The sequence below is a fragment of the Poromitra crassiceps genome (genome assembly GCF_964638095.1).
Source record: "Poromitra crassiceps genome assembly, chromosome: 20".
Taxonomy (NCBI): domain Eukaryota; kingdom Metazoa; phylum Chordata; class Actinopteri; order Beryciformes; family Melamphaidae; genus Poromitra; species Poromitra crassiceps.
The window spans coordinates 7363665-7390099 of NC_139637.1; the positions used below are offsets into that span (position 1 = coordinate 7363665).

At 45.6% G+C, this 26435-nt stretch overlaps 1 long non-coding RNA gene across 1 annotated transcript; it reads left to right on the forward strand.

The window, feature by feature from the left end:
• Positions 1-21422: 21422 nt before the first annotated feature.
• LOC310795171 lies at positions 21423-22762 on the forward strand. The gene is made up of 3 exons (XR_014553608.1): positions 21423-21478; positions 22051-22124; positions 22648-22762. It is a non-coding gene; the product is annotated as an uncharacterized lncRNA (long non-coding RNA).
• The last annotated feature ends 3673 nt before the right edge of the window (positions 22763-26435 follow it).

The following is a 26435-nucleotide window of genomic DNA, read 5'->3' on the forward strand; positions in this document are numbered from 1 at the left end:
GAAAGGAGGAGTCTGCTCTCCCTGCATGTATCTATGGGAGGAGGGGTGTGGAGGAGAGAGGGAGAGGGAGTGAAAGGAGGAGTCTGCTCTCCCTGCATGTATCTATGGGAGGAGGGGTGTGGAGGAGAGAGGGAGAGGGAGTGAAAGGAGGAGTCTGCTCTCCCTGCATGTATCTATGTGAGGGATGTGGAGGAGAGAGGGAGAGGGAGAGAAAGGAGGAGTCTGCTCTCCCTGCATGTATCTATGTGAGGGGTGTGGAGGAGAGAGAGAGAGGGAGTGAAAGGAGGAGTCTGCTCTCCCTGCATGTATCTATGTGAGGGGTGTGGAGGAGAGAGGGAGAGGGAGTGAAAGGAGGAGTCTGCTCTCCCTGCATGTACGTGACTTACCGGTATTATATATGCTAATTGCAGTGGGCACAAAAGACCTCCTGTAACACTCTTTAGTGCAGGGGAGCTGCTGGAGCCTCTGACTGAACACACTCTGTTGTCCAGTCAGTAGGTCGTGTAGGGGGTGTGGGGTCTACACCCCCTCCTGCCTACCTGAAGTCCCTCATTCAGGTCTACACCTGATTTTCAAGTCGGATCTGTGTGTCCAGACCTAAACAGCCTATCTGCATTGGTTGTTATGGTAACGTCACGACGTGGGCGTCAGTAAATACGTATGTTGGTGATGTGGTTTTCCTGCGCAGAAGCATTTGATGACGAGTTGCGAGTGACGTTCAAATCAGATTTGGTGGATCTGCGCATCCGCACTGAAGACACATCAGTCAAAAGCACATTTGAAGCAGATTTGAAACTACCTCCATATGTGGTTTGGGACAAGTGACACAAATCAGACTTGGAGCGTCCAGACTCATAAAACCAATCTGGATAAAGTCATTAATAGGTCACTAAAGTTCACAAATCAGATTTGGCCTCCTAGTCTGAACATGGCCTAGCTCTCTATCTTTAAGAAGAGACTCCAGACCCTGCAGCTCTTTAACCAACACCTTCACACTTGATGAGCATGAATGATGAAAGGATGAAAAAGGGATGATAGATACATGAATGTTAATAGCATGAATGGTGATGAATGAGGGACATGAATGATAAATAAATCCTCTGCACTCTGTGCTGCCTGGTGACACCTGGGTCCATTCAGACTCAAGCTTGGCCTCATGGCACTTCCTCATGTTGTTGTCTTCTGACTAGATCATTGCTTGTGTTGTATAAAGCTCAGATGTACGTCTCTTTGGATAAAAGTGTCTGCTAAGTGAATTTTTAACCTTGTAACATTGTAACACTGTAAATTGTAACATTGTAACACTGTAAATTGTAACATTGTAACATAGGAGTGTAAACAGAGCTCTTATTATTGAGTCACTAAAGCTGGTTTAAAAAAAGAGGCAGACCTTCATCTTAATCTAGGGGGAAATCAGGAGACAGTGATGTCAGGGTGAGCTGAACCTGGAAGCATGGCACAGGGTCAAGGGTCAATTCACTTTCTATTCAGCCAGTTAAGCTGCTGGATTCAATCCACAAACTGAGAACAAAATCTTGAAAAAGGTTCATACATGCTGTCTTGAAAGAAATCAATGAGAATCAAGACTCTATGACTGACCAATGGACAGAAGCTTGACTTCACTGGTTGAAATGAATTTGAGCCAAACCATGCACACAACTCATTTGATATTTGATAAACAATTTGTTTCTACCTGGTGCTCTCTTGCATTTTGCAATTTGATCCTTCTTTAATCTGTTTTCAATTCATTCCTGTTAGCTTTTACTTGTTTTATTCCCTGTCAAACACTTCATAACTCTACCTGCAAAAGTGGTAAAGAAATAAAACATAATTATTAATGTATTTATATTATTGCCAAACACCACTGTCTTTCTCACTAAGCATGCGGTGTACGCACATGTGTTACTGCTTCAGATGATATTTGACATGACATGATATGACTGAGGGAAGGCAGAAAGCAGCTTGATTAGTTGATGCAGTCGTAGCACTTCATTGCTACTGTGCAGCCTTTTTGCACTAACTTATCAACTGAACACTCAGCACTTTGTATTGTTTTGATAACTTTGAATCATGCAGGGAAGTTTTGCTGATCGTGGCTCTTTAACAGCAACACTCTTCATATTCCTCGTCTGCTGACTTGCTTTGTGTTGAGTGTGAAGTCTTCAAACTAAATCAATTATAGATTTATTGGTTAAAATTAGACCTTTGCAGCTCGGACTCAGCAGGGAAATAAAACAGAATATGAGCACATCAAACATGAAATAAAAATAAAGTTTCCTCAGTTGTCAGCAGCAGAGGGAGCCAGAGAGCTGTTGAAGAAGATGAGAGACTGTGATGCTGACAGACAGACATCACATAACTACACATTTACTCATTTACTGTGTAGTCATGTTTTGTTATTTTAGTTTCCCTAATTAAGGTTTCTCTTTTAATTTAATTTAATCCAGATCAGTGGTTCTCAATGTGAGGTCCGGGGGACCACCTGGGGTCTTTGAGGAGGTTCCAGGTGGTCCCAAGCAAACTGATTAATTACATTTCCAAGAAGTGAACACAAATAGATGTAGAAGAATGACTGTTTTGATCTCAGTTTCTCTGTTATCTACAATACAGACACACGTACATCAATGTGTCCAGAGAAACAACTGACTAGATCATGATACAAAACCAACATGCAGGAAACTTTGATTCCAACTGTGTATAGTTTACCACGCCCATTGTTATTGTCACATGACCCCACAGCTTCACTTCTCCCTCCCTAGAGAGCTCTCACACACACACACACACACACACACATGCACCCGCACCCGCACACGCACACACACACATCCATAGAGTCGCGCGCTGCAGTTTAAATCTGCCAAGTGTGGAAAAAAACAGAGTGGATGGACCAAACCACTTTTGCGCACATTGCGGGGGGTGGGGGGTGTCAACAGCCTATCAGAATGCGGGTTGTGTCCACGTGGGTCACTTCTTTTTTTTTAATGTTTTTTTCCCGATTTTTTATCCCATTTTTATCCCCCGTTTAGTGCTCATTTGAATTACTCAATCCTGGTTGCTACTCCATCCTCTGCCGATCTGGGGAGAGCCGAGACTGATTCCATGCATCCTCCGAGACATGGGCAGTCAAGTCAGCCGCATCTTTTCACCTGCCCGAGGAAGCTCCCCCGGTAGGACATAGCACGTGGGAGGTTCACGCTATTCCAACCAGTTCCCCTCCCTCTGAACAGGCGCCCTTAACGATCAGAGGAGGAACCATATAAGCAACCAGGATGTTGCATGTTTTTGTGAAGGGGGTTCCTATATGAAGGAGACCCCCGGGAGGCACGGGGAGAACATGCAAACTCCACACAGAAAGGCCATTTTGCCGACCCCACCCGGGTGGTGGGCACTCGAGGACATGCGGACGGGCACGCATTCCTTCAGCGTTCACATCGGCCCACGTGGGTCACTTCTGACCAATCAACAACCACACACGTGAATATCAAGCGCTAGACAGAAGAATGGACGCATTGCAAAACGTTGTAAAATGTGTCTCTAATCTTGATATGAAACAGTTAGAGATGAGGTGTAGAGGCTCAGCTGTGCTGTGACAACATGTTGGAAGTTAACTGAAATCATTTGACTCCTCAAATCATCAAACTAACAGTTTTTACCACAACAATCAGCAAATGAATCAGGATGATCTCAGCCACAGCTGCACACACACACACACAGACGAGCGCGCGGAGACGGACGCACGCACGCGCACACACACACAGACACAAGTTTTGTATTAAATAATAGTGAAATAAGCAGAATGGGTCAGATTTGTTTAATAGCAGATGTTGATACTTATATGCACACTACACACTCATCTCTTCATGACCTCATATCAACAAGATATGATTTGATTTGAGGAACATTGTAATCACATGTTAAGTCAAAGTGATATAAAAAGTATAGAGTCAAATGTTTGAAACCAACACGATCAAACAATGTGAATTTAACCTTAAATTGTTGGAAACATGAGAGATGTTTAGTTTGGTGACATGAATAAAATACAAACATAACAAAGGTCCAAAAGAAAGAGATTTTAACCTGTCAATCATCAACATGTGTGTGTGTGTGTGTGTGTGTGTGTGTGTGTGTGTGTGTGTGTGTGTGTGTGTGATCCTGTACAGAGTGAAGCATCATGTCAGCAGCTGTGTTTGGTCACAGTGTGTTTCTCTCTCACTCCTCTATCTAACACAGAGACACTGAGCCACCAACAGACCAGAACATAAACCCAGGGTACAGAGGTTCAGTGAAGGTGGAGTTGAACGTGTGGAGATGAATCAGTTTGTCAGAGGAAACGTTGTAGAAGGACAGAGAGCCAGCAGGCCCGTCAAGATACACTGCGACTCTGTTAGAGCGAGAGGAGGGGTGAGGTATGTCTGTGTAGCTGTTATTGTGATAGGCTCTGTAACCAGCATCAGAGTACTTCAGACTCCAGGACTTTTCATTCCCTCCAAGCCAGCTGTCATCACCCCCTCCTCTCCTGCTGATTCCTCTGTAAGTCACTCCTATATAAACCCCTCCTTCCCTCTCCACCTCCCAATAACAGCGACCAGTCAAACCATCTCTACACAGCAGCTGAGGATAGTAGTCAAATCTCTCTGGGTGATCAGGATATGGCTGCTGCTCTCCCCACACACACGTCACCTTTCTGTTGTCTTCAGACAGGAGGAGCTCTCTGTATGCTGTGTTTGGATCCAGTGTGAGTTCACAGGCATCTGATGAGAGAACAAGACTCAATACAGAAACTCTTTTGATTCTAATAGAGCTGTTTATTATCTGTTGATTTATGAACACTTTGACCTTTAATTTCTTCACACTTTCATGGTGACACATTCTATCAGCCATCATCTTCATTCACAGCAGGACTGAATGAAGAGATGTCACAAGCTGCTGTGAGGGACTTTCCATGTCAGCAGTTGACTGTTTAATACTTTATTTAGCTGAAACAAAGGAGGCTATTCTGATGTCTCTGTCAAAGCATAACACTGCTTTTAACACCACTGATATCATTTATATAGTCAAACATGTTCAAGTCCAAACTCTACTTCAATCTGCCTTTTCTCATGTTCATACCAGAGTAGGACACACACACACACACACACACACACACACACACACACACACACACACACACACACACACACACACACACCGCACGCACACACACCACACACGCACGCACGCACGCACACACACACACACACACACGCACAGACACCTCAGCCCCCCCCACACACACAGACACCTCACCGCCCACACACACACATCAAACCCCCCCCCACACACACACACACAGACACCTCACCCCCCCCCCACAAACACACCCCCCCCCCCCACACACACAGACACCTCACCCCACACACACACCACCCCCCACACACACAGACACGTCACCCCCCCACACACACACCTCACCCCCACACACACACACCTCACCCCCCCCCACACACACACACAGACACCTCACCTAACCCCACACACACACATCACCCCCCCCACACACACACACACAGACATCACCCCCCCACACACACAGACAGCTCACCCCCTCACTCACACACACACACACACACCTCACCCCCCCCACACACACAGACACCTCACCTCACCTCACACACACACATCACCCCCCCCCCACACACACATACAGCTCACCCCCCCACACACACACACCTCACCCCCCCCCCCACACACACACATCACCCCCCCCCCACACACACAGACAGCTCACCCCCCCACACACACACACCTCACCTCACCCCCCCCCACACACACACACATAGACAGCTCACCCCCCCACACACACACACACATAGACAGCTCACCCCCCCACACACACACACACCTCACCCCCCCCCACACACACACAGACACCTCACCCCACACACACACACACACACACACAGACACCTCACCTCACCCCCCCCCCCCCACACACACACATCACCCCCACCCCACACACACAGACACCTCACCCCCCCACACACAGACACCTCACCCCACACACACATCACCCCCCCCCCACACACACACAGACACCTCACCCCCCCACACACACCTCACCCCCCCCACACACACACACACCTCACCCCCCCCCCCCCCACACACACACACAGACACCTCACCCTACACACACACACACACACACACACACACACACACACCTCACCTCACCCCCCCACACACACACACACACACATCACCCCCCCCCCCCCACACACACACAGACACCTCACCCCCCCACACACACATCACCCCCCCCACACACACACACCTCACCCCCCCACACACAGACACCTCACCCCACACACACATCACCCCCCCCACACACACAGACACCTCACCCCCCCACACACCTCACCCCCCCACACACACACACCTCACCTCACCCCACACACACATCACCCCCCCCCCCCACACACACACACAGACACCTCACCCCCGACACACACATCACCCCCCCCCACACACACACCTCACCCCCCCCACACACACACAGACACCCCCCCCCCACACACACACACAGACAGCTCACCCCCCACACACACACACACACCTCACCCCACCCCCACACACACACACAGACACCTCACCTCACCCCACACACACACATCACCCCCCCCCCCCCACACACACAGACACCTCACCTCACCCCACACACACCTCACCCCCCACACACAGACAGCTCACCCCCCCCCCCACACACAGACACCTCACCCCCCCACACACACCTCACCCCCCCCCACACACACAGACACCTCACCCCCCCCCCACACACACACCTCACCCCCCAAACACACACACCTCACCCCCCCACACACACACAGACACCTCACCCCCCCACACACACACAGACACCTCACCCCCCCACACACACACCTCACCCCCCACACACACACAGCTCACCCCCCCCACGCACACACCTCACCCCCCCACACACACACCTTACGCCAAGTTTCATGCTATTCGGCATAGCACCACCTACTGGCAAACACAGAAAGCGCTTTATCTCGATAACCGTTAGTCCGATCAACTTCAAACTTGGGGAAAGCGGTTAGGGCAGGTGTGGGCAACATGTTTTTCCTGAGGGCCATACTGACTTACATCAAGTAAGTGAAGGGCCACATATTGAAGATCATACCTGCCAACACTCCTGATTTTCACAGCAGTCTCCCTATTTTTAACCCTCTCTCCCGTTGTGATTGGTAATTTCTTGTTAATCTCCGGATATAATAGTGATACAAATCCAATGGCTGTAGCAGATGAGATTTATTAACATAATTCTGCCTTTTATTGAGTTTTTGGGGGTCAAATGTGGCCCCAGGGCCGCTAGAAATGAAATGTTATAACAGAAGTGGAGTATTGGCCAGAATGACATGAACATTTGGACACTTATTCAGCAGGTATCCTGCATGTTGCATTCAGGTGCACTGTAAAAAAATAGAAGAAAAAAAGAAAAAGAAAAAAAATGCAATTCCATCGTGGGCCACACCGCATGCGTGGGCCGTATTTTGCCCATGTGTGGCTTAGGGGGACCTGATAGAGTGCAGTGCTGAATTTTGTGCAATTCAGCATAGTGCCACCTACCGATACCTTACACACACACACACACACACACACACACACACACACACACACACACACACACACACACACACACACACACACACACACACACACACACACACACACAGCATAATACCAGCAAACTAGATTATCAGGCCGCATAATCAAGTATGTTATATATCCTATAATAAAATTGCCTAGATGGATGGGCGGGCGTGTGGTGTCTGTCAGTCACGATTTGATTTAGTTTTGTGTCACAAAAGTGACATCGCCCGATGTAACTTTGGTGACGTTCAGTGCCAAAGAAATACCCTTAGACCTCAGGGTGTTAATATCCCTATACTATTCCTATAGGGGTTGACAGTGTGTCTGTGGTGCTGTCTGGGCTAACTGTATCTGAACACGAGGTTCGAAAGGTTCTGTCCAGGATCAAGGTGGGGAAGGCCGCTGGACCGGACGGCATTCCTCCCCGAGTTGCCAGGTCCTGCTCTGAGCAGCTTGCCCCTGTGCTGACAGATATTTTTAATATGTCACTGCAGCGTCGCATTGTTCCAAAAAGTTTCAAGGAGTCCATTGTAGTCCCAGTCCCAAAGAAATCTCCTGTTACATGTCACAATGATTACAGACCCATTGTACTAACATCAGTGTTTATGAAATGTCTGGAGCGTTTAGTGCTGGACTACATTAAATGTCAGATTCCTTCTACTCTTGATCCTTGGCAGTTTGCTTATAGGAAAAACAGATCAGTTGAGGATGCAGTCTCTATAGCTTTGAACTCTGTATATGAACATCTGGATAAAAGTAAAGCTTATGTCAGAATGATTTTCATAGACTATAGCTCTGCTTTTAATACGATCATTCCCTCACTTCTGATCCGTAAACTGCAAAATCTTGGTCTGTGTGATGATCTTTGTGAATGGATTTTTAGCTTTTTAATCATGAGGCCTCAAAGAGTCAGGATCAGAAATAATCTGTCTGACATACTTGTTCTGAACACTGGCTCGCCGCAAGGATGCATTCTTAGCTCTTTCTTGTTTACTCTTTTTACCCATGACTGTATCGCTCACTACCTCAACAACCTGATAGTTAAATACGCGGATGACACCACTGTCATTGGGCTCATTAGCTCAAATGAGGAGTCTAACTACAGATCTGAGGTAGAAAAACTAGTCAGGTGGAGCGAGGCCAACAACCTCATTCTTAATGCCTCCAAGACAAAGGAGCTCGTCGTCAACTTCCGCCGTACAAAGGCACCTCACCATCCTATAATAATCAATGGTACAGAGGTTTAGATGGTAAAAAGTATCACATTTCTTGGTGTCACTATTTCGGATGATCTTAGCTGGCACTCAAATACCAAAGCGATTGTTAAAAAGTCTCAGCAACATCTTTTCTTCTTAAGAAGACTTAAGGAGTTCGCCCACAACAGCCAGATCCTTGTTAACTTTTATCGCTGTATTATTGAGTGCACTTTATTCCTGCACTTTAACACGTTCACTGCCAACAACGAGTTGAGTCGTCAAACAGAATCCAACCGTTCACTGCCAACGACGAGTTGAGTCGTCAAAAAATATATTTTTTTTTTTGACGGTGCTACGTGGATCAATGCCCCCCGCGTCTCCTATGGAGATATTGGAAGTATTGAATGTGTATAATCTATTTTACCGACCAGCTAGGTGGCGACGGTGCTCTCCCGACAACCAAAAGCAGCCGCCTCCCGCGGCTGCTTCCTCCATTCTCAAGGAAATGGCAGTCACCAGACTCGCCGCTCTCGGGCCGCGCCAGCAGCAGCACACGGGGGATTGCAAATTTGCATAATATATTATGGGTGAAACACACTTTGAAACGCCCGCAGAAAGGCCAGAATCGCACGCATTCCGAAAACCCAGAAACGAACGAGCCTCATTCTCATACTGTAGGCGGGGACGCTTTCGCGCTGCTGCGGTGGGGGGTTCCAGAAATGGACTGGGTGGGCAGCATAAAGCCTAGAGTCGCACGGGGCTTCATCGGGGCTCTCAAACCCAAGAGACGAGTGAGCCCTATCCACACTCGCTGCCAGGGAGGGAGGCTGCTCAAACTCGCTGCCAGGGAGGGAGGCTGCTCAAACTCGCTGCCAGGGAGGGAGGCTGCTCAAACTCGCAGCAGCAGCAGCAGCAGCAGAGCACTCGCTTGTGACAAACGCAGGCTGAAAGCCACTAGACACGCCCACGGAGGGAGGAGTTGAAGGAGAGGGCGTTCGGAACTATATTGTTTGGATGTCTGATCTCTCACTGATGCCAAAAATAAATGGTTAAAGTGACTGTTCTGCCTGTTTGATTGAATTTCACAAAACTGCGATTATCTCAGCTTTCACTCTCAGACAGCTGAAACCATGCTGTACTCAACGGCTAATATCTACATAACTACTAACTCTACAAACTAACTCTTTTAGACAGAGAAAGCACACATTCTATTAGTACTTTTGTGAACTTCGTGTTCACAAACTCCAAGCAGAAAATAAATCCTCGGCTCTTGTAAAATGAGCCAGAATCCTCAAAAAACGGCCTGGCAGAAGCTACCTACAGCAAAAAAAAAAACGGCTGGCAGTCAATGTGTTAAAAGTGAGCTGGATGACTCGGGCCTTTATCCACAGATGTACCTGTCTCATTTTATTGTTTTATTCTCTTATTTTACCTTACTTTTTAAACTTTTTTATTGTTTGTCTTTTTATATGCTCTTTTATGTTGTCATGATTTGTCATATATGTGTCTATGTTTTAAGCTCTTGCACCCCAATTCCAATGTAGTTTTGACTGCAAATGGTAAATAAACTGACTGACTCTGACTCTTAAACCCGAATCCGTTCGGAGCCCAAGTGGCGCGTGTGTCAGAGTCCGTTTCAGACTGAAAACATAACTTGTCTGAGATGACAGGTTGAGAGGCGGGTCATAGTAGCATGTCGATGATTTTATTTGACAATTATGGGGACTGGGGACTTCTCCTCGGGAAGAGCCTGGTGACGTGAGGTTTAGTGGCTGAGTGGAGCTCAGCGAGCCGCAGGCAGCCAGCTGCCGGAGCGGAGAGTGCAGGCCGTCGGCCTGGAATCTCCAAGGTGCGACCCCTGACAACCAGGCTCTCAGGCACGCGCCATTAACGCCATTATTGTGGTAAATACAATATTCCTGGAATGCGAGTTTTAACGAGCCAGTTACATTTCTTTGCATTCTTAGGCATAACCGTTTTCTTTATTGTGTATTTCAACATACAAATGGCCAAGTTAGTAGTTAGTTTATGGGATAGGAATTCTGCCAGATGACAGGCACTAGGCGCCATTTTCTCCTTCATTTAGAAGAGAAAATTATCCTGAAATGAAGATTTGATTGACAGCTGCCATGTCGTGATATGATTGGATGAAATGGGGTAGAAATGTTATAGTACCATGTGACTTCAGCAAACTTTAGTTTACTGTTATGAGTGAAATCTTGAAAAATGAACTTTTGATGTGAAAAAGTGTGAAAAACTAAATAAATTAGATTTTTGTGATTTTTTTTTGGCATACATAGGTGCACTGCATACCCAGGTATTTCAACTAAAAGAAAAGAAAAGTCATTTTTGGGTTCAGCTCGACTTTAAAGCCCCATTCAGCAACTTTTCCAAGTTTTGCTATTGGGAAAACAGCGCCCTCTGGGTGCAATAGTCTGTATCAGTATCGCCATTCAAAGTCAACAAAACACAGCGCCAGAAAGCTCTATGTACATGTGACATTGTGTACTCACCACATGATGAAATAATAATCCATAGTTACGTGAAACGTCATTTTCGTATCAAATCCACACCGAGTTACTTCCTTGTTTTACTGAACACGCTTCCGCTGTACAGCGCATGCACGGTATGCCACTCATGCTGTTTACGGGACGCAGGCACAAAATGTTTAGTGCCAGGAGAGGCCTTTGGAGGGCGCTGTGTGACCAATAGAGGCGACATTCTGCCTCTTAGAATACACTGGACCATCTTATATTAACTCATTCACCGCCAGTTTAGGACTGCCAATATTTAGCACAGGCCAAAGATTTTCATAATTGTTGGTCATCTTTCAAGACCCACAGTAAATTATCTATTAGCACCAGAGTGATTTGCAATACCTCAAAATGAAGATGTACGTCTCTGGGTTCACCAGGGAAAAAAAAGTGAGCTTTTAGCATGTTCTGTACTCTACTTATAGCCATTTATATACACCCTGTTTTCCCCCAAAATGTCTCTCTGAGAAAAGAAATTGCAGAAAATGGCATTTATGTATTTATGCACACAATCTCATGCAGAACTCGCTCTCAATTCTTTTATTTTGAACTGTATTGACATCAGACATGTAAATATTATTCGTTAGGACACAAATGACAAAAAAAATAAATATATATATATATATATACACATGAAGTGCTTTTTTTTTACATTCAACAATACAGTTTACTCGGTGTGAGTGAGTGTGCAGACAGACAGACAGACAGACAGACAGACAGACAGACAGACACACCGACAGACAGACAGACAGACAGACACACCGACAGACAGACAGACAGACAGACAGACACACACACACACACACACACACACACACGATCCCCCTTTTAGATTTCTAACCCCACATATGATAAGCAATAACCACGCCCTGTGGCGCTGGGATTGGCCAGGAGCAACACTGGAGGGCACGCAGCCCAGCGATTACATGAACCAACTGAATAGCTCTTGAGAAAGGACAGCGGGCTGCTCTGACTCCCGCTTCTGCCTTGTGCCTTGCTGTTGTGTGTTTATTTTGCACCCTTCCTCGTCCATGTCTCCCTGTCATATCCCCTGCTATCTGATCGTTCCCGTTTTCCCCTCGGCTATTCAACACGTCCTCACCGCCCTCGCAAACTGATCGATCATTTCCTCATTCCTCCGATGATCAAACACATCTCTTGATTACTTTCTCCCGGCTGGCACAGAGGAAGGCGACTCCAGCTCGTGCAGCGCGCCGAGGCGCGTTTCAATGGCGTTTCTCCTGTCTGCACAAGGAAGCGTTACCAGTTTTCTGCTTTTCCTCCTGCTCAATTTCAAAACAACAGCTGCGGTATGTGTTTGTTCACGTGTTGTCTTAGATGATAGGGACCTGATACCATGTGACAGGCTGGGGAAGTGTTTAAACTACGCCCTGCAGTAATAAAAACAAAAACACGTCAAACACGTCATTGGCGGGGAGGGCTATTTCTGATAACACGTCAAAGACGTCATTGGCGGTGAATGAGTTAAGGTGAAAAAGTTACTGATGGGGGTTTTAAAGCTCCCCTCCTGTCAGTTACGCCTCCCTGTTTCACTTTTATGTTCTATGAAAACGTACATGTGCACACGCTGTAACAACACTCATCACCATTTGTGCCAAAGAGCTTACATTGATAAGAACCAAAGCCACTGCAACATGACTGGAGGCGCTGTTGTAAAAGAAGCAGAACAGTCCTCGATAGGTCCTCTGACAGATCAGGTCGTTAACTTTATTATGTCCGAGGAGTCTATTTAATGAGCAACTTTCAAGTGATATAGGACAAAAGCTGGTTATGACAACTATGATGTCACTCAGTGGTGATGGCTAAGTAGGTGGGCCTGAGTAATATCATCAGTAATGTCACTCAGTGGTGATGGCTAAGTAGGTGGGCCTGAGTAATATCATCAGTGATGTCACTCGAAATCTTCACAACAGCATGGGCTTCAGGAAAGCCCTTTGAGCCTGTATGATATGACACATTTAGTTCAGCTTCTCCTTATATTTACGCATCTACTTCTTCCTTTCTTCTTTCACAAGCAAAAGACCAGGCAAGGCCTGACAACAGCAGGGCCATTTGCAACTATTTTTTATCAGATATTGGCAAACACTGCTTTGTTTTATGTATGTGGTTTATATGCACAGTCGTATGGTCAGTTAGGGAAGCTGGCTCTATTGAAATCTTCAAAACTACACTCAAAACCCATTTATTTTCCCAATCATATGGTTGTGTTTGATGGTTGTGTTTGATGGTGTCATTCTCTGGAAACATTTATTAGCTGTTGAGTATATATAATCCTGAATTGCTGAGCGGGCTGTCTCAAGCCAGCAATATCAGTATAAACTTAGACTTAGACCTAATTTAATAATATGGCATCAGTCGACCCAGTAGCTTAGATAGAAAATCTAATAGCACAATAGAACAAATGTAGTCCTGAACTGCTGAGCGGGCTATCTCAAAGCCAGCAGTATCAGTCTAAACTTAGACCTAGACTACCTAGACCTGAATTAGCAGTATAGTATTAGTCATCCTAGTAGTATGGACAGAATATCTAATATCCGCTGAATAAACTCAGTCCTGAACTGCTGAGCGGGCTGTCTCAAGCCAGCAGTATCAGTATAAATCTAGACTTGATTTTGTAGTATAGTATCAGTTGTCCCAGGAGTATAGGCAGGAAATTATTAGCTGCCAAACTTAGTTCCACCTCTGCGCAGATTCCTTCGTACTGGCTCTCCCCTCTTCTCTCTCTCCTCCTCAGGTGTCCTTTACTGGCCTGACTTGCACCCCCGCCCGCCCATCGAGCGCCACCGCAGCCCTCGATCCGAACCTGTCGTCACTCTGGCCCATCTACCCACTACTCCTTCGCCTCCCCCCCTTCCCCAGCCTCATCATCACCACCGACCCCTATCCTCCCCTCCTCTCATCTCGGTCGATGTCACCAATGCGGACTCATGGATCCCTCAGATCACCCTCGTGGAACTCCTGATCATTTTCCCCCTTTTCACCTCGCTAATTACCTAGTATTCCCTGAACTTACTAACACTTAAAGACTCAATTTTCTATTTCTTTTTGGAATCTACCTTTTTACACTTTCAACTTTCTTCCCTGATCTTAGGATCATTTAACTCATTGAGTGCCAAGGACGAGTATGTTCGTCAATTCAGATACTAACGTAGAGTGCCAAGGACGAGTATGTTCGTCAATTGCGTTTTTTGACGGTGGGACGTGGATCAAAGCCTCAGGCAGCTCCTGTACAAATATTGTAGCTATTGAAGGTGTATAACCTATTTTATGGACTCATTAGGTGGCGACAGTGCTCTCCAGATTAGAGAAAGGTCCGGAAAACAGCAGGAAAAAGCCCCGTGATGAAAGAGAAACCGCTCATGCTGCAGCCAGAGCCATATAGATTGCTCTGTCTGGAGCTGACGTTGGCTGCGAACAGCAGTCAATCCGCGCCCACAACTGAGCCCCTCTGCCTCTGTCTGTCTGTCTGCATAGTTTCTCCACATGATTAGCCGCCAGAAAAGCAGCACCCAACGCCGAAGGGCCAAACCATTCTCAGCAGTCCGGTTTGGCGTTTCCGTGTCACGCTGGGAGCCGGCGCAGAAAAACGGAGCACTCCGAAAATAGACTGGGTGCGTGTTAGGCTGTGTGTTAGTGTGGGGAGGAGTTTGCAGTTGAGGGGGGGAGAGGGGGGTGGGGCACGCAGGGCACCACACAACTACACCACGTCACTACATCAGAAAATATTATCTTCAGAGTCAGTGAATGTGCTTGAAATGCTTCATTTCACAAAAGGCGGAATAACTCAGCTTCTAATTTGAAACGCCTGTATTTGCTCAAAACAACCTATCTTCTCCGGCTCATAACTTAAGAACGGAAAATGGTATCAATAAACTTTTTTTTGCTGATGATACAATAGAGTCAGCTCGTTCTTTGTGCGTGTTCGGTGTTTACATAGTAATATCACACAATATTCTGTGGGCCTCGAGAAATCACTGAAAACGCTCTGAAACTCTGGCACTGGGAGCGTCCGTTCTCCAAAAGTGGCTGGCACTCAATGAGTTAAAGACTACATTTTCGTATTGCTTTTGTTGGACTCCTATTTACATTTTCAATTTTCTGTTTTCTAAATTGTATTTCTATAATGTGAAACTCTGTAAATGGTTAGCCCGGCATCTTCTCGGCCTGTCCCGGAGGGGGGTCCATAGTTGGGCCCCTACAGCACATCGGCCCTCACAAGGTTCCTCCTCAAGTCACTGAGGCAATCCATGTGGTGTGCACTGGGGGTGAGGGGGGTGCCGCTGTGTCCCGGCCTGGCCTTCTCTCCCACGCCTTATGTGTGTGGGGGCGGGGGCCGGGGTGGGGGGCATCGGTGCCCTCCATCACTGGTAGAGGGATGCCGGTAGGTTAGAATAGCTTAGGTAGGCGATAGATTAGCTACAGCCTAACTGTAGGCTGTATACCTGTTATAGTGTTCAGGCTAAAATCAGACTAGAGCAGAATAGGACAGGGCAGACTAGGCTGTAGATTAGCTAGATTCCCTGTGTTCTAGTTAGTTCTGGTTAATGGCTAGAGTAGACAGATTGTCTGATTTGCTCCCCCCTTTTCCTGCTCTCTCCTCTCTCACACTCTAAAGCATGCCACTCATTCTACTCTAAAGCATGGCATCCCCTCCTTTCCCTGTTCTCTCCTCATACTCTCTCTCATACTCCCCCTGCTCTCCCTCCCCACCTCCTCCCTTTCCTGAACTATCCTCCCCCACTATTCTAAAGCATGGCACCCATTCTCTTTATCTTTCCCCCTTCCCCTGCTCCTTCCCCACCTCTCCTTCCCTCCTCTCTCCTCCCTCACATTTCCCATTCCCTCCCCACCTTCTCCCTTTCCCTGCACTCTCCTCCCCCACATCCCCCGCTCTCCCTCCCTCCTCCCCTCTCCTGCTCTCTCTTTCCCCCTTCCCCTGCTCCTCCCCTTCCCTGCTCTCTCCTCCCCCATATTTCCCATGCCCTCCCCACCTCATCACTTTCCTGCTCTCTCCTCTCACATTCCTCCTGCTCTCCCTCCCCTGCACCACCTCTTCCCTCTCCTGATCTCTCCTCCCCCACTATTCTAAAACATGGCACCCATTCTACCCTAAAGCATGCCACCCTTTCTATTCTATATTTCTATATTTTCTATATCTCTCTATCATATGATTGTTCAATGTGTTTTCCTTACTACTGTAATTGCTACTGTTGTGTCAGCTAGAATTAGCTAGACATATTTTCTGTGAAGTCCTCTGAGACATGCTTGTGAATTAGGGCTATACAAATAAACTTGACTTGACTATCGTCTCATGCAGTCACAGTAACGTATGTGCTATACTAGTTGACTGTTGTCTTTGCAGTGTGTTCAAGTGCACATTTTTGGCCGTGACACAGGAGACGTGAGGTGATGCCACAGTCGGCATTCTTTGTCTTTTGAAGTTTTGGTGGTGTGTTGCAGCCTTAAGATATCCGCTGGAGAAAATAAAATCGATGCACAGATTTACCTCCTATAGGTCCACAAATTTCACGTATATTATTAAAGTCCCTGGAAACCAAAATCCACAAAAACGTTCTAACTATGTTATTTAGGGTCTTATGTTAGTAATTATGTGCCTCCGAAATTATTATGCATTACGTTCAACCCAAAGCCTTAAAATCGACACTTTCCTACAAGATTCTACAAGATACTTCCTCATTGAAGAGAGCAGTGCGCGAGGTGCTAAAATGCAGGAGCTTATGACGTCATAAGCTCTATATAACCTTTGTACACGCGCGCAACCCGCAGTCCCGCACATTCTGCCTCCATCTCTCTTCAGAGTTCTAGTGGTCCCACACCTTTTTGCAGCTAGCTAACTATCTATCTATCTATCTATCTATCTATCTGCGAGTTTATCGCTTAGACTCGTCGGCGGTGTGTAGGAACCTTGAGAGGGAGAGCTCTCTCCTCTGCCTGCTGCGGCGCTGCTGTGTGTGTGTCAGTGTGTGTGTGCGCGCGTGCAGACAGATAGACAGATAGACAGATGACCGTCAGTCAGTACGCTATGCGCTGCGCGGAGCAACCTTATTTTTACAGTCTATATGGGAGCAACGCGCGAACACACACACACACACACACACACACACACACACACACACACACACACAATCTCTATTTACTTCTCTCTCTCTCCTCTCTCCCTCTCGGAGCAGAGGAGAGAGGTCTGAGAGAGGGACATTTCCCTGCTGCAGACGGGACACGCCCACACAGTCCGCGGGAGAAAATACACTCTAAAATATAATTGATTCTCATGAGTTTTGCCATGACTGTCAAACCTAAATTTATATACTTTGCGACGTTCATCATCATCCAAATTTGGCTGGTGGCTTATTAACATAGGGTCCTGTGATGTGATGAACTCAAAATGCTAAATAATAATAAAATATTTCTGGTTTCCAGGGACTTTAAGCTCTGCCAGCGCCACACAGCTTCTGGCTCGCTGGTTGTTCGCCAGCGCATCCCAGTGGGGCAGTGCTTATAGTAAAAATCTTGTCTAAAAGTATTAATATTGAACATGTCACGTGTCTAATTTGCACTATTCAACACTGCATTTTCTCAGTGTCTCAGAAACACACTCGGCAAGTTTGAAGTCGATCGGACGAACGGCTCTCGAGATGTGTGATAAACAGAGAACATACAGACAGACGGTCATGCATTTATTAAGGAGATAAACACTTACACTTCCTCACTCCTGGTTTCAACCTCTGGACTCCACCGTGGTCCACACTGTGGGGCAAACAAAGTCAGACCAGAGTATTCTATTTGAGGACAGAAACAAAACCTTCCCTATGAAGGGTTTTCCATATAATAGTGGTTCGTTATTTATGGAAGGGGTCACTGGAGGAAATAGGGGAGGGTGATGCTTTTTAAATATATACCTAAGAGAGTCCAGTCTCCAGTGTGGATCCTCCAGTCCAGCAGAGAGCAGCTCCACTCCTGGGCCTCCTGGATGATTGTAGCTCAGGTCCAGCTCTCTCAGATGGGAGGGGTTGGAGCTCAGAGCTGAGGCCAGAGAAGCACAGCCTTCCTCTGTAAGCAGACAGCCTGACAAACTGCACACACGCACACACACACACACACACAAATGAATCCATGTCAGATTTGATTGGTAGCCTACTGTGAAATTAGTTGTGCTAATGCCGTCAAATTATAGCAAAACGGTTACTGCCTCATACAGTTGGCTGGTCAGCTCTGTGGTTATGTGCTGCAGTTTGAGAGTTCCCTACTCACTGTCCGAAAGAATATTATAAGTTCTTTCTGCTTTTTCAGGTTTCAACAACTGAGGCAGCACATAGAGGAAAGAATGAAATGCCCTATGAAGGGCTAAATGTTGGTATCACACCTGGTTTAAAAAATACATGGACAGAGAAAATCACCCACAGGTGTTTGTCTGCTGATAGTAATCTGTATGTAAAGCAGGATGTAAATGATAGTAATCTGTATGTAAAGCAGGATGTAAATGATAGTAATCTGTATGTAAAGCACGATGTAAATGGCCATCTGTTGATCAGGGTAAAGCCCAACAACAATGCTGGCAGTTGGGGAATGTTTGATTGGTGTGCTATGGGCTAAAGCAGGGATACTAAGACTGATAGGTAAGACTGAGTTACTCTTCCTCCCAGGGAAAGACTGCCCTCTAGCAGACCTCTCCAACTCCATTGACAATACCACTGTGCTTCCCTCCCAAACAGCTAAGAACCTTGGGGTGATCATTAAAAACCAGCTGTCTTCCTCGCCCTACATTGCTGCGACAGCATGCTCCTGTAGGTTCTCCCTGTACAACATCCGCAAAATCCGCCCGTTTCTCACCAGGGAAGCGACACAACTCCTGGTCCAGTCACTTATCATCTCCCGCCTGGACTACTGCAACGTGCGTCTGGCCGGCCTTCCTGCCACTGACATCCGTCCGCTTCAGCTCATTCAGCCCGTCTGGTCTTCAACCAACCCAAATTCTCTCATGTCACTCCCCTCTTCCATGACCTTCACTGGCTTCCCATCTCGGCACACATTAAATTAAAAACACTGGATCTGGCCTACAGGGCAGTACACCAGACAGCCCCCCTGTACTTACAATCTATGGTCAGGCTCCAAATCTCTCACCGTTCCCTCCGCTCCTCCACCAGTGCAGGACGCCTCGCCCCTCCTCCACTACGGGGGCTCAAAAGTCACTCATCCCGTTCGCGACTCTCCTCGTCCCTGGCACCTCAATGGTGGAACGAGCTTCCACCTTCAGTCAGGACGGCCGAATCACTCCTGATCTTTCGGAAAAGACTAAAGACTCACCTTTTCAGGCTCCATCTGGGCCCTTCTTGAAACTAGCTTCTTTCTCTCTCTCCCAAAAAAAGCAAAAAAAAAAAACACCTTAGTAACTACTTACTAACTTAACTTTACCACTATTCCTTCAGAAGTTGTAGTTGTCATAGACTGTGTTGCATAGTTGATTGTTCTATTGCTGACAAAAATGTGTTATTGTAAGTCGCTTTGGATAAAAGCGTCTGCCAAATAACGTAATGTAATGTAAATGGGTACTCAACTTGCTTTGACCGGGGGCCACTTTTTGAACCACCAAGCAGAATGTTAACAAGCATTATACCATGGTCTGAGTGAATACTCGATTCTGATTGGCTGCAAGGTGTCCATTATTTTGTGATAATGTACACCTAGCTAAATGGTCTGTTCATCGTTCATATCAATGCGCCAGGATTACGACCACGACAGAGCCGTTTGAGCTCTATACCACCGTTAACGCTTAATATGGCACTTTTATAAGTTTAGAAAAAAAAATTGTTGGTCAAAGTAACTATTTAGATTACCCCTGAGTTCTCAGTTTATTAAAATAACGGCTATTTAGAAATCTGATTTTTGTTCTGGTCAGCTGACAGAAGCCGGGCTCTCAGCTGTCAACTGTCAAACCCTCTGTTTACAACTTGCAGCAAGCAGCAGCCAGGCACTCTGTGAGAGCGTGCGCTGCCTCTTATCACCGATACAAATCAAGTCGAAGAGGAAAAAGACGAGATCAACAAAAAGAAAACAACGAAATGGGCAGTTAACAGCAACACACTGAGAGAGGTCCTTGCAGAAAACATACCTGGACTCCAACATAGAAAGCTGATTGTTTTCAGTCTCCTCCGAGCGCAGCGCGAGCCATTTACGTCTATAAGACCCGCAGACGTTAACGTAATTCCCTTGAATGCGAGAATTAACGAGCCAGTTACATGGCGTTGCATTCTTAGACATTGCCGTTTGCTTTTATTTCATATGTTACATACAATTGGCTTAATTATTAGTTAGCTTGACTCCAATGATAGCCTAATCTTCAGCAGCCGAGGGGACTATTTTGTCTCGCCGGTTCTCAACTCATATTCAAGGTTGAAAACTAGATTTTGATTGCAAAATGCATGGAAATATAAATGAATGGTCTTGTTTTGTTTCTTTGCCAAGTGACCATGGTATAAGCGGGTTAATGCACTTCGAGGTGTCCATTATCGGAAATTATTGGACCTTCGCGGCTTCACCTCGGACGGTTTACGCCTCCACGTCATCCAATAATTTCTGATAATGCACTGAAACAATTTACTGCATGGTGTAGTAAAGTTTAGTAATGAACTGACATAATTTCTACTTACGTAGTAATATTAGGAAGTATAATTTCTCAATATTATTTTGTAATATGTACACATGTTATTCTTGAAAATACATTAACTGTGTGGGATAGGTACATTTTTGTAAGAATGTTTGCGTAATATTTACTTACATAATACATAATAATATTTACATACATAATCCTAAAAACAGTAGGTAAATTAACTGTGTGGGATGGGTACATTTTTGTAAGAATATTTGCGTAATATTTACTTACATAATACATAATAATATTTACATACATAATCCTAAAAACAGTAGGTAAATTTTAATCAAGCATAGCTTTATTTAATCCGCGCATGCGCATTTGCACCAGGCAGTTCTCTTTCGGTTTCAAGCACATGGAGAAGGAGTTGGTGGGTGGCTGCATTTTTGCAAGAGGATTGACTTGGTTGCAAGGTAAGTTTGCCTTTCTGTTTAATTCGATTTGTGATACTAATAGTGGAGCCGTGTGCGTTTGTGATACTTGTTGATATGTTACTGTTCATATTTTAATCTCATAAACTCGTGTTGCTAACTGCAGTGCAGCTGCACCGCGCCTGGTTAACAGTTGCCGCCATTTGACTGCCCTGTATTTTGAGCTGAACAATTCACAGTTTAAGCTGCCTAGTTGAGTGGAAGGTGCTCTTCCACTCTCGTTCACCAGTCCCGCGCTGTGGAAGAGCTAATTTGTTATGTCTGAACATGTCTGATCATGCCTGTGAACTGCGTTCAGCTGCGTTATGCTCGCTCTCGCTCTCTCTCTCTCTCTCTCTCTCGCGCTGTCTCTCTCTCTCTCTCTCTCTCTCTCTCTCGCGCTGTCTCTCTCTCTGTGCTCACTGCATTTGCAACACACACACACACACACACACACACACACACACACACACACACAGAATGAATGTCTTTAAAAAAGGGCTAGTCTGCACACAATGAAAGAATGTGTGAATACTTTTGCAATTAGGTGAAAAAAAACATGTCTCTGTCAACAGGACACAGGGCAGCACCACACATCATCACAGACAGGCAGGATGAGACAGTGGAGTGACACTGCAACATTAGTCAGGCAAGTAGAAATGTAATGCATTCTATCATATTTTGTTATTTCCCCCTATCCTTCACTGTGTAATGTGATATAAAATTGTGGCTAAATGTTTTAGATCGGGGCTTTTAAAGTCTGAGACTGCACCCCCCCCCACCCCCTTAGTTTACGCATTTACTACAAAATGCCACTCAATACCTGTATTGATCATAAATTCCGTAGACACTCAATAATTGAGCAATGATAGCTTGATATTGCTGTTTGACATCAGACTATACACCAAATTCATAAAATAAAGTTGGTCTGAAGGCATGTATTATTCTCTGACTGGAGGGGAAAATAGTAAATGATCTCTGAACTATCTCTTTAACCAAATCACATACATTTAGGCTATTCTATGTGATCTCCTTTTGATAACTAATGAAATAATGATATATGTTTTAACTTCCATTCACTGAGCCTTCCCTGAAACTGTTTGGAGTCCCCCTGGGGAGGCCCGCCTCTGTTTTAGATCATTGTTTTAATATCACAATTGTGTCTGTTACAGGATGACCTTACTCTTACGATGAGTCGAGAGTGGACAGTTGAGGGAGGAGGACACACCAACACCAAGGGAGGTGTTGTGGGGACAACTGAGGCCGTTCCTGGACAAACTGAGTCAGGTGTGCTTGTTTAAAAAAAAATGCAGGAAGACACACCAATCCAATCCATACACAGCACAAATCCTCCATCTTTCCACCCATGGCTCTTGTAGGGGTGGGAATCACACGTTTGATCTCAATACAATACTACATGTATATGGATTCATTGGACAATGATGCGATATTTGCCAATATCACAATTTCTATACGATTCGATTGAGCGGCTGCGATCGATATTACACTATATGCATTGATTTATATCCGAGAGGGGAGCGAATATCCTCTCCCTCTTTTTCTTGCGTGCTTGCTATGGTGCTCGCATTGTTTGTATGCGAAAGAGTACGCTAATAATTCATATTGATGTTTTCACTGTCCATCGATGCTGTGGAGCTGAACAGTCACATGACATCTCTTGCCCCGGAAGTGAGTTTCCCATTCATTTTTTCCATAGACATTTTAAAAAATCCTTATATAACAAGTTTTAAGGCTGGAACCAAGCCAACTCGTGACCTACTGAAATGTGAGTGACCATAAAACATTTAACTTGGAGCAAAAACAAAAAATGTATCGGATCATTGAATCGATGCATCAATGCAGATCGATGTATCGTTCCACCCCGAGGCTCTTGCTCCGTAGCCTGGTAAACCAGCCCGTCACGTGAACTCACATTTCATTTGGTTCTCCGTGACGGTCTGGCCCCGACGCCAGTGGGGGGGTTTAGCAGAAGCTGCAGAGCGGAAGAGCCAATCAGCGACTCCGCTGTAATTGACAGCGCAAGTTGGCCAATCAGGAACGCCACTAGCACTGCACTAACAAAACAGTAATGGCCGCCTCCTTGCCTGATCGTCTCGAGGAGTAACGTCAGCATTTGTCTAGTTTAAACAGCCATAAAGTGCAGTTATTGCAGAAATAGACTCAATAACAACAATTGAACAAGTACAGGAGTATCGCCGCAACCGTAGAGTTTCTTGGCGGAAAATATGTTTTTGCGATTCTCCCGAGTGGATTTGGGTTTGATTGGATCCGACGCTGATTAGCTGAAGGAGTTATCTGTAAAGGCAACTACGCCCGCCCATGCTCCCGCCCCTGCTAAACCCCCCCCCATGGCTTTGGGGCCAGACCGTCACGCAGAACCAAATGAAATGTGAGTTCACGTGACGGGCTGGTTTACCAGGCTACTTGCTCCGTGCACTCAAATCACATGTTGTGTTCTCTCTTGACAGTTCATCGTGTATGAATAATGGTTCAGTATTGACACAATATTTGTTGTGCTCTGTTCACAGAACCAAAGCATTGAGATGAGACAGAAGCTGTTATCTGCACCCTCATACTGTACCTTGGCGAGAAAGAAGAGGAACTTTTTGACGAATGCCAGGTAATGCATGATTTTTTTAACACTTTAAAATGTTAATTTGTTATCATTTAAAATGCAAATTAACGGTAAGAGAGGAAGGCACACGAAGGGATGGAGGGAAGTGATGGAGATATTTTACTCAGCCATGGCCCAAATGGCAGATAAAAAAAATAAAAAATCGTACTGTATCATCTGGAAGAACAAACTCAATTTCAATGATTCAAATTAAGTACAATCACAAAAATTAAACATGCTCTATGGTTACAAAGCCATAGGTGGGCCTTTTCCATTGGCCCCTTTGGCCACTTGAGCTAAACCATGTCACCCTGATTTATGTTTCCTTTACCACTTTAAATGCGCCGAGCCTTGCCCGAGATGGACATGGGGCCAAAGGCACGGCTCATGTGATCAGGAAATGGTACAGTAAAATTAAGCAGATATCTGAAAGTACAAACCGAAACACACGAGACAAATTAAACATCAAACCACAGAGATTGAATTATTAGAAGCTACAAAAGAACACTTGAGAGGCTTTTAAACACACCTTTCTCTCTGCTCTCTCCACTCTGGAGAGAGACAGGAGAGTTTGCTATTACAACCTATGCTGCAACACAGCTGTTTGTTTGAGGGGGAGGAGGGGGGTCGTCAAGGTTTGACTGAGGCGTTGCTGCAGCTCGCTTGCAATTTTGCAACCCGCTCGAGGTGGGTCTAGTGTGCTTTGGTCCCATTCCAGAGAAGGTCCATCTCGATCGCAGCTCGGCATGGTTTGGCACATAAAAAAAATTGTAATGGAAACTGAAATCAGCTCGACATGGCATGGCTTTACACAGCTAAAGGTGACAATGTAAAAGGTCAATTAAGGTGCAGAGGCACACGATTGGCTGAAAGCAACATGCATGCAGGGGCTACAATCTGGAATGCAGCCATCTTGTGCCATGTTCTGCAAATATTTTATGAATGCTGGCTTATTGTAAAAGCATCACAGCGTGAATTTACTGTAGATTTGACACAATTTAACATAATCTGAGCTATGTTTGATAAAGGTCATTTTTAACACTACTGTATGTGTTCATTCTGCCCTGACAATGTAATCACTTCAAATGATTCAATCACTCTATTTTGTATTTGTTTCTCAACTGAATTGTCTTCTTTTTTCTTGTCAATTGTATGAGGGGGACAGTCGCAGTGATGCCACTCAACACATCCTCAAGATCCTGGTCGTCCATGGTGCTGATCGAGAGGAGCCAGTGGATGTATCCGTCCTTCTTGAGGGCAAGGAGATGTCAGGATGCGACAGTACTGCTGTCGCCATGGCAAGTACTGTACAATCTGCTGCTGGTATGCCTCAAATCACTTCTCCATCTTGCAAAAGACTGTAACAATTCACCTGCATTGGACCCTCGTCTCGCATACAGCAGCTTGTGGACTTTCCAATGTCATGACAGACATTAATCAATAACAGATGCATCTGATATAGAATGGTTGTTTTTTTGCTGTAACTGAATGTTCATTCAAGTGTCTGCTTTTCTGTAAAATGTTTCCAAAGTCAAGTCCTGGACATATTTGACCAGATCCAACACAAGTCTTTTAGAGCAGTGGTTTTCAAACGTTTTCACATCAAGGACCCCTACATGACACAAATTAGTATAGACCATGGACCACATTTGATAAGATTTTGTCCCAGGGTCCACCATCTGATACAATATTACAGAAAGTGTACGAAAATCCATGACCAAAATAGTCATACATTCTGTCATTGTATTACTTTTGGATGGAATTATAGTAAAATAATGTCTGTCGCTTTTTGATGGGGATCTTCTTAAGGACCCGTGGGGATCCCCAGGACCCCACTTTGAGAATCACTGTTTTAGAGAGTCAGAACATTTATGGTCGCTATGATTAAGGCACTTAAAGGGATAGTTTGGTTTGTTTGAAGTGGGGTCCTATCAGCTAGTTGCATACACTAACTGAAATAGGTACAGTGTTCTGGACGCTGAGCGCACCGTCTATCGAGACCCAGCACTCCAAGCAACAGCCTCCACAGCTCTGTCTCTAGTACACGGGGCCAATAACTAAAATGTAATTTAGCCACCTAAAACAACGCCCACCTAAACAAATCAATATCAGTGTACATGCAAGCTCTATTTTGACAATTTTCAGCACTTTACTTTACCGTCAAACAGCCCTCTCATTCGGCACTATTTCCTCCCAACCATAGAACTACTGTATTCCTCCACTAAACACCTGCACAGAACACAGAGCCGCGGTTTACAAAACAGGAAGGCTTAGAAGAGAGACAAAACACTGACTTACTTTAGAGACAACAAGTCACCTGGCCTC